A 13,784-nucleotide genomic window follows, 5' to 3' on the forward strand; every position below is an offset into this window, starting at 1 on the left:
CGACACAAACCTGAAAGCACAACGGAAAAGCATCTTAACCTGAGAGTTAATTGATGTGACAGTCAATGGTTTAGAGCAGACATTGTTATTTTAAGTGTGAATAAACCATGTATATGTGGTCTCTGTCAGCTCGGCTGTTTACTGATCCTGTTTGTAACCCAGGTCACAGCTCTGTGTTAAATGTATTGGTTTCACTGCTGTCTGTGTATTCCTGTGGGCAGTGGTGGTTTATCCAACGGGCTTGAGGTTCTGAAGCACAGAGTACCAACCTGGGGGGGGGCACCAAACGGCGTGAAGAAGAAAAAAAACGGTCCCAGGGGGCACCGAACCGTGGTCCGTGCAGCACCCCCCTCCCCGTTGACGCTCCCGGGGGGCACCGAACCGGGTCCAAGCACCGGGCACCACGAAGGGTTAATCCGCCCCTGCCTGTGGGTGGGGATTCCACAACTGACAATCAGCAATCACTGACCAGCTTGGTAGAAGCAGTCAGTGTCAGCCTGCAGTAGTGAGGTGAATGGTGGGGAGCTCACACACACACACACACACACACACACACACACACACACACACACACACACACACACACACACACACACACACACACACACACACACACACAGACACAGACACAGACACGCACAGTAGTGTCGTAGTGAGGTGAATGGTGGGGAGCCACACACACAAACAATAGTGTCAGCCTACAATAGACAGGTAGTAAACACGTTGCTGATACACTGCAGGCTTAGGCCAGACTGCAATGGAAGAAGCTTTGATTAACATTCATTAACCATACATTTAACTTAAGTCATTTTATACATGTGGAATATGCATTATTATGTGTTGAAGACTGTTGTGTTTTTGACAACAATACAGAACCATGTAAAGATGAATGTCTCAACAAGCAAATGTAAGCTGACACCATGTAAATAAATGCATGTATTTTATATTTCTTCCTGACACGTAGTTTCATGTTCGACCACATTGACGTCACAGATGTTGTTCTAGTTGAGTTTGAGGAAGAGAGAACGTAACGCCCTCAGATGAACTCAGACACTTGACATCGATGGATGTGAAGAAGCAGCGTCTTTTCTTTCAGCGTCTCGTCTTCTGATAAAGGTAAAATGTCTCTTTGAATTAAGGCTCTGGTGAATGTGTGAATTCACCATCCTATAGCAGGACAACATGTTTGAGTATTATATGGTATTGCATTGCACAATATGAATGTATGAAGTTATTTATTATTTTAAAAAATACCCTATTTAATACTTACAAGTTAAATTAAATGGATAGTTCACCCCAAAAAATATTATTTCACCCCATGGAGACTTGAATTTTTGTTTGCATTCCTAAGCCAGTCATTTGATGATGACGGTAGGCAGCAGTTCACAAAGGAGACACAAAGGAGACTCTTTGTGTCTCCTACCGGAACGGGTGCCAGTCATCAAATTAATGGCATAGGAATGTGACAAAATGAATGAATTCAAGTCTCCATGGGGTGACTATTCGATAGAGTAAAAAAGTCATTTTGGGGGTGAACTATCCCTTTAAAGTCTGATATTCAAGGTGAAAACAAAGCTCCAGTCTTGCATGGTGTTTAACATGAACATAAGCTGTGTTGTGTTGCTGTGTCTCAGCAGTATGAGTTCTGTAGATTATTAACTGCAGGTGTCTTGTTATAATAATATGACTTCAGGACTTCCAGGTTGTGTGTTTTATTAGTACAGGATGATGTGATTGTAGTGGCTGATGGATAAACCAACATGGCTTTGTGTTTGTTGTGATGTCACAGTTTGGTGACATGTCAGGACTACGGCCGTCAGAGCACAGTGTTGTCTAGTAAAGTAGAGCGGCTGTTCCTTTAAAGACGCAGTGACATGAAATAACGTTTTTAGCCTTTGACGGCCCTTTTAAGGTCTTGGACTTATTAGGCCTTTGTTCTGTTGTTCTGTATTTAGTCTTGTTGTTTGTTACTCTGTTGTTGCCCTGCTATTGCGTACCTTTATTTTGTAGTATTGTTCTTTGCCTTCCTGTCTGCCTAGTTACTGTTTACCTGTCGTGTCTCGCCTCCCGTTTGATTAGTCATGTTCTACCTCCTGTGTCCTCTTAGTCCCCCAGCCTATCCCTGTGTTGATTGTCTGTTGAGTTAACCTGTGTCTATTATTTCCCTGTCTATGTAATCCCTGTGTTTGCACTGCATGCTAGCTTGTTCATTGTCTAATGTTACGTGTAGTATGTCTTGTTTTCATTTCCTTTGAAGGCAGGTAGGCTACACACTGTAGGATTTTTAAAGTGGTCAGGGGGTCGTCTGATCGTTGAGCATGACACACTGCAGGAGTTTATTTCTTCAAATCGGCTGTCATATATCGTTGTGGTTTTCACACTATAGATTGATCCCCGACCAGGGATTACACACTGTAGGCTAGTTTACTAGATTGCTGTCCAGAGTCAGACCCAATACATACATTTGTTTTTATTCCAATTCATTTTTATCGACGTCTCCCGTGATATCTGCGTCTCGCTCTTTCTCTCTCTCTCTCTCTCATCAAGTAGGCTATGCAGCACGCAGTGTTGCCTTGTCCACTTATTATAAGCGACTTTGGGATTGTTTTTCTGTAAAGTTGCTTGAAAGTGTAGTTGCTTATTTGGCCTTGTTTCCTAATGTTGTTTGAACCAGTTGTTCTCAAACATTTTCATGGCAAGGACCCCAAAATTAATATTTGCCCGCAGACCTCCCCCTTCTGAAAAGAATATGTTGTGCCATATACCCCCATACAAGATCTGTGTGGATTTGGAAAATATTCCATCATTTTCACATTTTTTCAAGATTTTTCTTTGATAGCCGATCTACAACGTGAGCTTGTCGATTGGCTATTTTTCAAATATCCAATGTATTTGTATATAGGTTTAAAGTGCTTAAAGTCGGTTTTTCAAACCATGTTTGTGAAAACCATGTTTTCACAAACATGGTTACTTATTTATCACAAAATCTGGCAACGCTGCCTGATACACGCTGCGGCTGCACACACAGACACTCGCTCTGGCTCTCCCTGTCTCTCTCTCTCTCTCTCTCTCTCTCTCTCTGTGCAATTGCTCTAAAATAAACATCCCCCACTCGAGCACGCTCGCTCACTCTCTCATCTTGTTTTATAATGTTTTACTTAGGACTGGACGGTAATATTACGGTAGGGACTGTTTGTTGTGGTTAGGTCCAACGGGGGATTTTGTCGGCGAGCCCCAAAAAAGGTCCCAGACAGCATAATCAGACCAAATATCCTACAGTGTGTACCTGCCCTTAGTCTGTATTCCCACCTTTTGAGTTAATAAACACTTTGAACCGACCTGTTCAGCCTCTGCCTCATCCTGCCCTTGGGTCCTACATTCTGCCCTGACTCATTCTGACCGTGACATACCTGAGGAGCAGGTTGTAGTCTTACATGGGCTCCTCTGCTGTCAGTGTGTGAATGGATGAATGTAATTCATTTGTAATGCTCCATTTACCATTTGACTGGAGGTCCCCCAGGGGTCTATACTTGGCCCCCTCATTTTCTCTCAAATCCCTTTGCTGAACATAGCTGATCTACAAACTCTCAACATGACATGTTGTGAGATTGTAGAGCAGCAATTTTAGGCAAGTTTTTTGCCTATTTTCACAGAATATTGCCAATTATGACATGACCAGAATAGGGATGCTGGGCTTCAAGTGGTTAAAAGGGAGGGGCTAAAATGTATCATTGTCTGTAGCACAAAATGCTAAACTGAGGCTACCAGAAAGCCTATAATTAAAATGATCTCATAGTTACACTGTTTTGCCAAGCTGTCTCCACCTGTAAAATGTGCTTTGTGGTTATCAATGTATGCAGGCTGTCGCCGGGCGGTTTACGGAGGTACGTCCGTCCCGTATAGGCTCTCTGACTAACAGGTAATTTCCTGTCCTAGTGAACTAAACCTTCAATTCACTCATAGGAAGCACATAAGCCTATGGCGTAAAATATTCACTCCAGCTCGTTAACCAATCTCCATCTTATGGCCACACCCTTTTTCAGCTATAGGCATTCATCATGAACAACCCATTAATCACTCGCTGCCTATAATCACCTTAATTAATATTGGCTATCTTACTTTAAATGCGTGCAAGTTGGTGTAGTTACTGGTTTGATTATTCTGAATGTATTAACAATGTCTAAATCCAGGGTGTTGTTTCTTGAATAATGACTAAACCCTTTTAATCAATACCCAAGGTGGGGTTAGAGATAACCCATAAAATCCACATATATATATATGCACACATCTATTTTTACTCTTTGAAGAAGATAAACCAAATAAGGGGAATTATCCCCAAGGTGAGTAAAATAACTCTATGAAACTTCTCTATTAAATGCAGGAAATGTAAAATTTATTATAGTATTGCTTACAGCTTTAAGCAGAAAATTCAGGTAAAAGTAAGTAGATTGAATACAATGTTCAATTAATCTGTTACAAATGAATTCATATCACATACATGAGAATATTAAAGTTCTATCCAAATAGATCTCAAATACATAGGTACTCTTACCCTCCCATGCTGTGAAACAAGACATAACTAAAATATCACCTTCTGGTAGTTCCTTCCAATAATCCAGCACAGTCTCTCAACAACTTGCTCTCTGAACACTGTTTATAAAGGGCATTTTGGCCTATCCTATTTGACCTACCACCCACGTTCTCTTGACCATATCCCGTTTATTACCCCATGGTCAGCGTGACTGTGTGCTTGATGCGTCATGACCCTTTTAATCTATGTTTGGGACATATCACCTCTTCCCTATTCTTACACACTATTTCACCATATGCAATACCCTTAGGGAAATTATGTTTCCATAGTCTCAGTAGCTATTACCCTATACACTAGTCGTGACCATTATTTTCCTATATATGTATACTATTTATCTCAGTTTACATATCGTCAGTTAACTAACCCAAATAAACTGTTATTTAAGTATAAAGCATTTACTCTTCACCCCACTATCGCTTAATCAGTTGTTACGGCCACTACACTTGGCTCGAACACCAGTGACCATAACATAATGACAGGACAAAAAAATCAGGTCTCAATTGCAATCAAATTTATTTTACATTCAGATAAGTTCAATGATGTTATTGTTTATTCTTGAGTAACCAGAATGACACATACCAGGACGGTAGCAAAATAAATGAACCTAATCCAAAGACCTAAATAAATGTCCTAACCAAACAAAAGTAGTAATGGGCTGGCCAAACTAAAAAGTGGGGAGTCTGGTGAGTCAGGCACTATGTGCCCGTCGCCTCACCAGACTCCCATAAACTACCAAAACATATACTAAAACTAAACTAACCAGTAACGAAAATCATAACAAACGAGGGGGGCGGTAGGGGGTGCGGAGAGCGGATGGTACCTGGGGGGAGGAGGGCGGTAGGGGGTGCGGACAGCGGACCGTACCTGGGGGGAGGGGGGCGGCCGCACCCCCGCACCCCTACTTACCGTAGTACTGTGCATTTTTTGGTACCTTAATTCTGGGCCTCTTTGAGGTACTGAAAAATACCCAAAGATAGTCAAAGAAGTTGCTTCATAAATATATTTATTAATTTAAACTTTAAAGTATGTCTCCTCTGTTTGTTTCAGATAACAAAATAATCACAGCTTAATAATTCAGCTTTTTAACAGCACTATTTTAGCAGCACTATGTGTTGTGAGCTTGTAGATCGTCTATTTAAGGCTTTAGGGTTACGAAAAAAGAACCAACAAAATGGCATTCATAAAATTGCTGTTCTGAAATGTCTATGTTCTCACAGGTCACACGTGTAGTAATACAAACGTGTGTGTGTGTGTGTGTGTGTGTGTGTGTGTGTGTGTGTGTGTGTGTGTGTGTGTGTGTGTGACAAACTTATAGGGTATCAACAGGTGATTGGCTGCCTTTAGTTCCAGTCACCTCCAGACCCGCCCACAGTACTGTCACAATGTGCTTTGTGCTCATGAATATGTAAGCAGGTATGTGATGTTTCACACCTACACTACTGTCACACTGGCTTAAAGAGTGTATGTATTGTCATAAAACATAAGCCAGTCATATAAAATGTAACACCATACACTATAACAATCACATTCACAAATCATTGTATTATACTAAGTCAGGACTGACTGACTGATTGTCATTTTTATAGACCAAATAAAGAATATGATCACCAGGTGTCATCATATCATTGTACTGATGAAGGTCAAGAAACATTGTCTTCTTTTTCATTGTCTCCTCTGCAGATGAAGATCAACTTTGACCTGATCTGGATGTGAATTCACCAGGTAATATTACACAAGTTTGATGAATGGATTGTATTAGCACAGGATGGTGTAATTGTAGAGGCTGACGGACAAACAGACAAACGTTATGTCAGGATGTTAGGGTTCAAGTGGTTAATGTAAAAAAATGAATCCTACCACGCAATGGTTTGGCGGCCCCCCTGTAGTAATTCTGAGGACCCCCTAGAGGTCCCGGACCCCCTGTTGGAGACCCCTGTGCTATAGAGTTGTTAAAAAGATGCATTAGTCTTTGCTTGTTTCTAACAATCACAAGTCTTTTAAAACACATTTGATTATCTATACAAATAACATGATTATCTACACAAATAACATGGCAACGTCTTTCACTTCATTACCCAAGAGTCTCTGCAAGCATGTCCGGCGAGGACGCGCTGTGATTGGCCCTACAGTCAAATGCCCTTTACACCAAACTTCATTGCCAAAAATAGCCGATCTACAAGCTCACAGTACAAGCTCAAGCGAGGCGTTGTGAGCTTGTAGATCTGCTATTTTTGGCTAAAGTTATCTTCAGAATAGGGATGTTAGGGTTCAAGTGGTTAATGTAAAAAAAAATATCCTACCACGCCCCCCTGTAGTAATTCTGAGGACCCCCTTGAGGTCCCGGACCCCCTGTTGAAGACCCCTGTGTTAGTTGTTAAAAAGATACATAAGTCTGTGCTTGAAGTCTGTGCAATCACAAGTCTTTTAAAACACATTTGATTATCTGTATAGCCGAATCCACAGACGCGCTGCCTGTAGCTGCCTGTAGGCGGCCATTGCTGCGGTGTCGCGTCCGCGTAGCGTTGACACCGCAGCAATGGCCGTGCGCAGGGCAGCGCTCCGTGGATTTGTGTATATTTAACATATTTGACGAGTAGGTGAAGTGAAGTGGCATGTCATTGTAATATAATAAGTATTTATGTCCCCTTTTAGTTGTTGTTGTGGTATTATCACAGTACATGTGCACATAGCTCATGTGGAATTTTAGCCTGGCATGGTCAGACTAATCACTAATATATACATTTTTTTGCAATGGCAGATTTGTCTGGTTTCCAGGCTAGTGGAATTTGTCCTCTGCTTGTATCCATTATCCTCTATTAGGAGCAGTGGCAAATGACAGTGATTATGTAAAGCCTATTTAATGTATTTTATGTGTGTACATTCATGCAATGAATTAATTAATTCCAAAACTCACTGATAACAATAGTTTTTGAACTGGGTCAACATCTATATAATGCTGGTGCCTGTATTCCCATGGCAACACTACTTTTCCGGACCAAATGGCATTTTTATTTAATTTTGAACACTTGAGTAACCTGTAATGAAAACTTAATTATATGTAGTGAAGAGCTGACTGCATCAACCATATTATTATGGTTATGGTTATGGTTATGGTTATGATTATGATTATGATTATGATTATGATTATTATTATCCTAAACGGCTTCAGCACCTCAAACGCCTCCCAGGCGATGGGAATTCAGCAACATCCTCCCAGACAATGGCATGGGAGCATTGGGAAGCAGGTAGTCTCTAACTATTACACAATCTGTGGGAGCAACTGTCTGGCTCGCCAGACTAGGACCGTGCTGTATTATAAACTGATTAGCCCCTTTCAGAACCCTGTAAGCCAGGGGTCTGAAAGGTTTTTCAGCCCAAAGACCCCTTAGCTGAGAGAGAGATGAAGCTGGGACCCCCACTACATATTGAATTACTATTACTATTTATTCATGGATTCCTATTGGATGTGTTTTTCAGACTTTAATGTTTTAAACCCTCAATATTTAAATGAGGGATTGAGCTATTTTTGACTGAATTGGAATCCGCTCTGATGTAACTTTGTTGGCTGTTAAAGCCTGATTTGCACACTGTCAATGAAAGTAGCAGATCTACAAGCTCACGACATGTACAGTAGCCTACTGTAATGCCATAACATGTTGTGAGTGAGCTTGTAGATTTGCTACTTTAGGCGCCCGCCGCCCGGCAACGTGATAGACTTGAGCTGAGGCATAAATGGCCGAAAAGATCAAATCTACAAACTAACAACGCGTTAGTTTGTAGCGACAGATCTGTTCCCTCGTGCATCTCTTTAAAATAAACACCTCTCTAATTTAAATGATGAAAGATATTTGTTGATTGTGCTTAAAACCTTGATAAATCATGAGTGTTAGCCTACACATCTGTTGTGGATTGAGCTAAACAACTGTTTGTATATAGAGATTAGATGCAGCAGGCAGATAGGGAGGTAACAGCAGTAGTGTCATGCATATGGGTCGAGTAAGTTACAGTATTATAACCTTTTGACATTGCTATAACAAACTGTAAAAGCCCAGCTTACATCCCCCCAAAAAGGCGTGCGGGACCACCAACAAATCACCCCCAAAATGTTTCTCTATCTTTGGGGCGAATACTACTTTGAATGTGATGGTGGCAGATAATGCTGATACTTTTTTTTTCTATAACCAGATAGAAACACCAGGTAACAACAGATTGTTACAAACACCTCCTTCCATTGGTGAGTCATGAAGTCTCAGAGCTGACAGCTCTGACAGATTGGGTGAGTTGGACATTGAAACATTTCCTTCATTAAGTGAACAAAACACCCTCACCTCCCCAGGAATGAAACACACCATGCCACACAACCTCCTTTAACTACAATCATATTTCAACATAGCCTACCTAAAATACAACTGTTTTAACTTTCCCCAATGGAGTCTTTGTTATTTAATGTGGTTAATGTGCACCATCTAGTGGTCTTATTGCGAAATGACAACACCTGATCACTGATGCATTGATGTCTCCGCTGTAGAGTTTAAACTGATTCATCATCTCAGACCCCTTTGTATTTTATCCACCTTTGATACAGATTGTATGTAGAAACATACAACACTTATAACGTTTTAATTATGTCTAAAGTTGTGTTCTCTTCCCTTCATGAAGCAGTAATTTATTTAAGAACCACTTCACCCAATTTCTAAATATCTTCATATAATTGGTCCTCACTAATGCTCATTATAAGTAGATGCACCATTGCTGTCTTCTCACTCTGTGTCTCAGAGGAGGGATGTGGACAAACTTTTTTTTATTTGTATTAATTAATGCAAGAACAATGACTTCTATGTCAGCATACTAACGTTCCAGGAATAGAAAGGCTGTAGGTTCTATTAGCTTGGAATCTGCATGGACTGGTAGGCAGGTTTCTGAACTGTCCACATCCCACCAATAAGACACAGAGTGAGTAGACATACATTGTGCCACTTTATAATGAGCATTAGTGAGGACTAATTATATGAAGATAACGTTGAAAATGTCTGAAGTGCTCCTTTCAATCAATAAGGGATCATATGGAGTCATCTACAGTCACTCTATATGTGTAAATATGTATTATCCCTTTGATTATAATAAACATTACATGTGACTATGCTGGTAATCCATTATGTAAGGGACGCGCACGCACACACGCACGCGCGCGCGCGCGCGCGCGCACACACACACACACACACACACACACACACACACACACTTCTCATTTAGAGTATAGTGTTTAATATAACTGTCATGTACATATAAATGCATAGATTACAGTGTTTTGTTTCTACAGAGAACATTATATTGTGGTGTGATGCTACAGTAGCATGGACCTGATCTTCATGTAATCAAGCTAATGCCCCTCCCCCTCTGTGTGCTTTATATAGGAGTTGGAGAATTGTGTCATCATCACTTTCTGAAACAAAGCTGTTTGTCCTCCATTTCTTTGATGTTTAACATTTGTGTGATTATAAGTACATAATGCAGTAACATGGTATTTGTTATGCAAGGGATAATCAATGGGGAGACAGGATGATTAGACTCTGGCGCGTAGCGGAGGGGTCTAATTACCCTGAAGGGGTTTATTTCTCAATAATGACCTGCTCCACATTGATTATCCTGCTTATTAAACGACTACTTAATAAATAAATAAATACATTGACCCAAAAGTAACAACAAAACGAAAGATTTCCTGGCATACATCAATATATGCCAGGTGGTTCAGTGCAACGCGGTGCCTCGGAAAACAACTAAAAGTGTTGATCAAATTTAATCAATTTTCAGTTACTGCATTGTTTATTTCTCGCTTCAAATGTTTTCAAAAACATTTTTGTAACCAATGTTTAGCTGTAAGTGACAATAGGCCTCATTCACTAAGCTTCTTTCCGCACATATTTTGTGCGAAGATACAGGACTGTATGGCATGTAGGCACCTTTTCATGATAGGAGTCTGATTAATCAAAAATCTTTCTCACGTCTGCTCGGAGGCAGACTTAAGTGGAAGCAAAGCTTGCATGTTATTAGAATGCCATTTGTCATGCAAAATCAATTACAATAGTGCCAACCATCAAAATAAAATATGTATGTGGCCAACATTAGTCAACACATAAAAAAATTAAAACGATATGTCAAACGATGTATTGCTTGGATGCATATTATAGACATGATGCAAATTCAACCCATTTTCACTTGTTTTCAGTTGACTCATTTAGAGCTGAATTATTAGGTCCCTCTGAGTGTTTGCCGTTTCAACTCCATATAGATTAGAATAGAATAGTCCTCACTCCTTGGGGTGTTTTTTGTTACTATAAGTGTATATATGTTACAGTATGATTGAAAAAACAGTCAGATTGAAAAAGGAGTGCTCATTTTCTTTGAGTCCACCTCCCCCGCGGCGTGGCGGGGCCCCCACGTCAAAAGAATAGATGACGTCTCGGAGGTACCGAGACTAGGGGGGACAATGATTTACGATTCTGTCCCTATTGGTACATAACTTGGACGGTGCTGAGTCGGTTGAAGGTGACTTCGCAACGCTCGGCATGGGGACTCGCTCGCCTAAGCTCGCTTGGCAGTGCCTCTCTTGGCTCAAGTCACCTTCAGACGGCACGCCTCCGTCGGTGAAAATGAGTGCACCTTTTACTATCTTTCTGGTTTTCCAATCATACTGTGACATAACATATATATATATATATATATATATATATATATATATATATATATATATATATATATGTATATATATATATATATATATATATATGTATATATATATATATATGTGTTTATATGCACCTCTGCATACCCATCCTATAACAACTAGGAGCAATGAGCAGCAATTAGGGGTTAAGAGTCTTGCTTCATCCAATCAGAATGAAACATTCAACCAAGCCATGTAAACTTTGGTACACTGCTGTACACAATAACATAGCCTCTGTTAAAACAAAATTACACTTTGGTAGATGTGAGATGTCTTTGATAGGTGCTCTGTTGTTCAGAAATGAATGATCCAAAATATTCTACCCATGCAGAATGAAACCGGTCTCAAAGTAAATCTTTTAACACATGATTTTTGTTTTTACATTGAGCAGGCTACATATCTTCATTAATGTAATGTACAAATGTTTCAACAGCAGTGTAAAGAGATGGAGTTCAGAGTGGAAGGTGGTGATTCTGGAGAAACAAAAGCTTCCTCAGAGCAGGTAAACAGCTTCAACCTTTGTCCTCCAGACAGCTTTCAGATGACCACACATCATGACTAAAGGTTCAGGATCAAAATCTGAATACATTTTAATGTCACATCACAGTATATGTGTAATATATAAGTGTAAAGGTGGGTGAAATTAGTTTTTTGTGCAAGCCTCATCATATTTTACTATCAGAAAGAAGAAAACAGAATAAGAGGGGAGCAGGGGGAGAGGGAAATAAAATACATTAAAATCAGACGGGTAAAGAAAACATGTCACAGAGAGGCCAAAATCTAAAATGATCTACATATATACACATAGCGACAAGCAGGTACAGTATACTGTAAAATGTCTGACCAGTGTTCAAAAAACTATTGGCAACAAAGTGACACAGTATATAATTGAATAGAATTGAAGCTCAGGAAAATGAGTTATATTTACTAGATAGTTGGTGGATTTTGATTTGATTAATGAACCATTAACCATGTATTAACCATTACCATATTAACCATTACCCATATATGCAATGATATTGCATTCAAGTTTGGCGGTGTGACTCTGCTCATGTGATATTAACTTTTCCTGTTCAAACATGACACAGATCTTCAATCACAACCCCCAGAGCAGAGCAGAGCATTCAATCCAATTCAATTTAATTAAAGTGTCAAATCACAACAAGTTGTCTCAAGACACTTTACATGTAGAGAAGAGGCCGACAATCCCACCCTGAGCAAGAAATTTTGCGACAGTGGCAACGAAAAACTCCTTCTTAACTGGGAGAAACGTCAGGCAGACCCTAGGCTCTAGGGTGGGGGCCTTCTACTTCGACCGTGTCGGGGGGGAAAGGAGAGAGAGAGGGAGAGACGGAGGAGAGACAGAAAGCATAAAAGCATAAGCATAAAATACAGTTTAACATAACATTGAACCTTCAATGCATAATTAAACAACCATAATCATAGTACAATCCATAGAACACAGTACAATACACAGAATCATAGAACCACAGTACAAACACAGAATCAACCTATAACAATACTAACTAGATGCCACGGGGAGGTGGAGGGAATATGAAAACAAGCAGCTGTACACACCGCTTAGACAGCGAAGCACGTAGACTGAACAGAGAACAGAGGCTGCTTAAATGAACCGCCCGAGTTGCACTGTGTGTATGAGGCTGAGGGCGTGAGTAATTAGCTTGAAGCGAATGAGAATGACATTGAACGTACTGACTTAAAGGAGTACGACTGTATAACTGATAGCGAATGGGGGGGGTCCAGGGAGTATGAATGAAGTACATAAACATTCTGCCTTCCGTGTCTACATGAACTATCGTTGCACTGGATTTTGATATAGGTGCTCTGTTGTTCAGAAATGAATGATCCAAAATATTCTACCCATGCAGAATGACACGGGTCTCAAAGTCAATCTTTTAACACGTACAGTAAATGAACACATAGTGGATTCTACCAATGTATAACATATATTTTTATTTATGCAATATATTAAATGACCTAGAGGGTGGGTGGGCTGACCTATGGAGGATGTCCCTAACATATCATCTGGACTTGTGAGGCGCACCATTACTCCGATCCACACCAAACTTGCCACAAAGGGGTCTAACATGAGAATAGTCACACGGAGGACATGTGTAGCAGGGGACCCTGAATTCATATCAATGTGTCAATTCCTTTTTCAAAGTCTGTAAGAGGTTATGCTTTTGTTATGCTTTTGAAAAGTGTAATCATTTGTCAAAATAATGTAATTATGGTGTGTGTGTGTGTGTGTGTGTGTGTGTGTGTGTGTGTGTGTGTGTGTGTGTGTGTGTGTGTGTGTGCGTGCGTGCGTGCGTGCGTGCGTGCGCGCGCGCGCGCGCGCGTGTGTGCATGCGTGTGTGTATACAAGATCACCCAGAAATGTTCATGTTTTTGATTGAAATGTACACAAAACAACAATAGACTGATGTTTATAAAAATGTTAAGTCC

This window comes from Gymnoscopelus microlampas, assembly GCF_963454915.1.
Source record: "Gymnoscopelus microlampas genome assembly, chromosome: 24".
Lineage (NCBI taxonomy): Eukaryota > Metazoa > Chordata > Actinopteri > Myctophiformes > Myctophidae > Gymnoscopelus > Gymnoscopelus microlampas.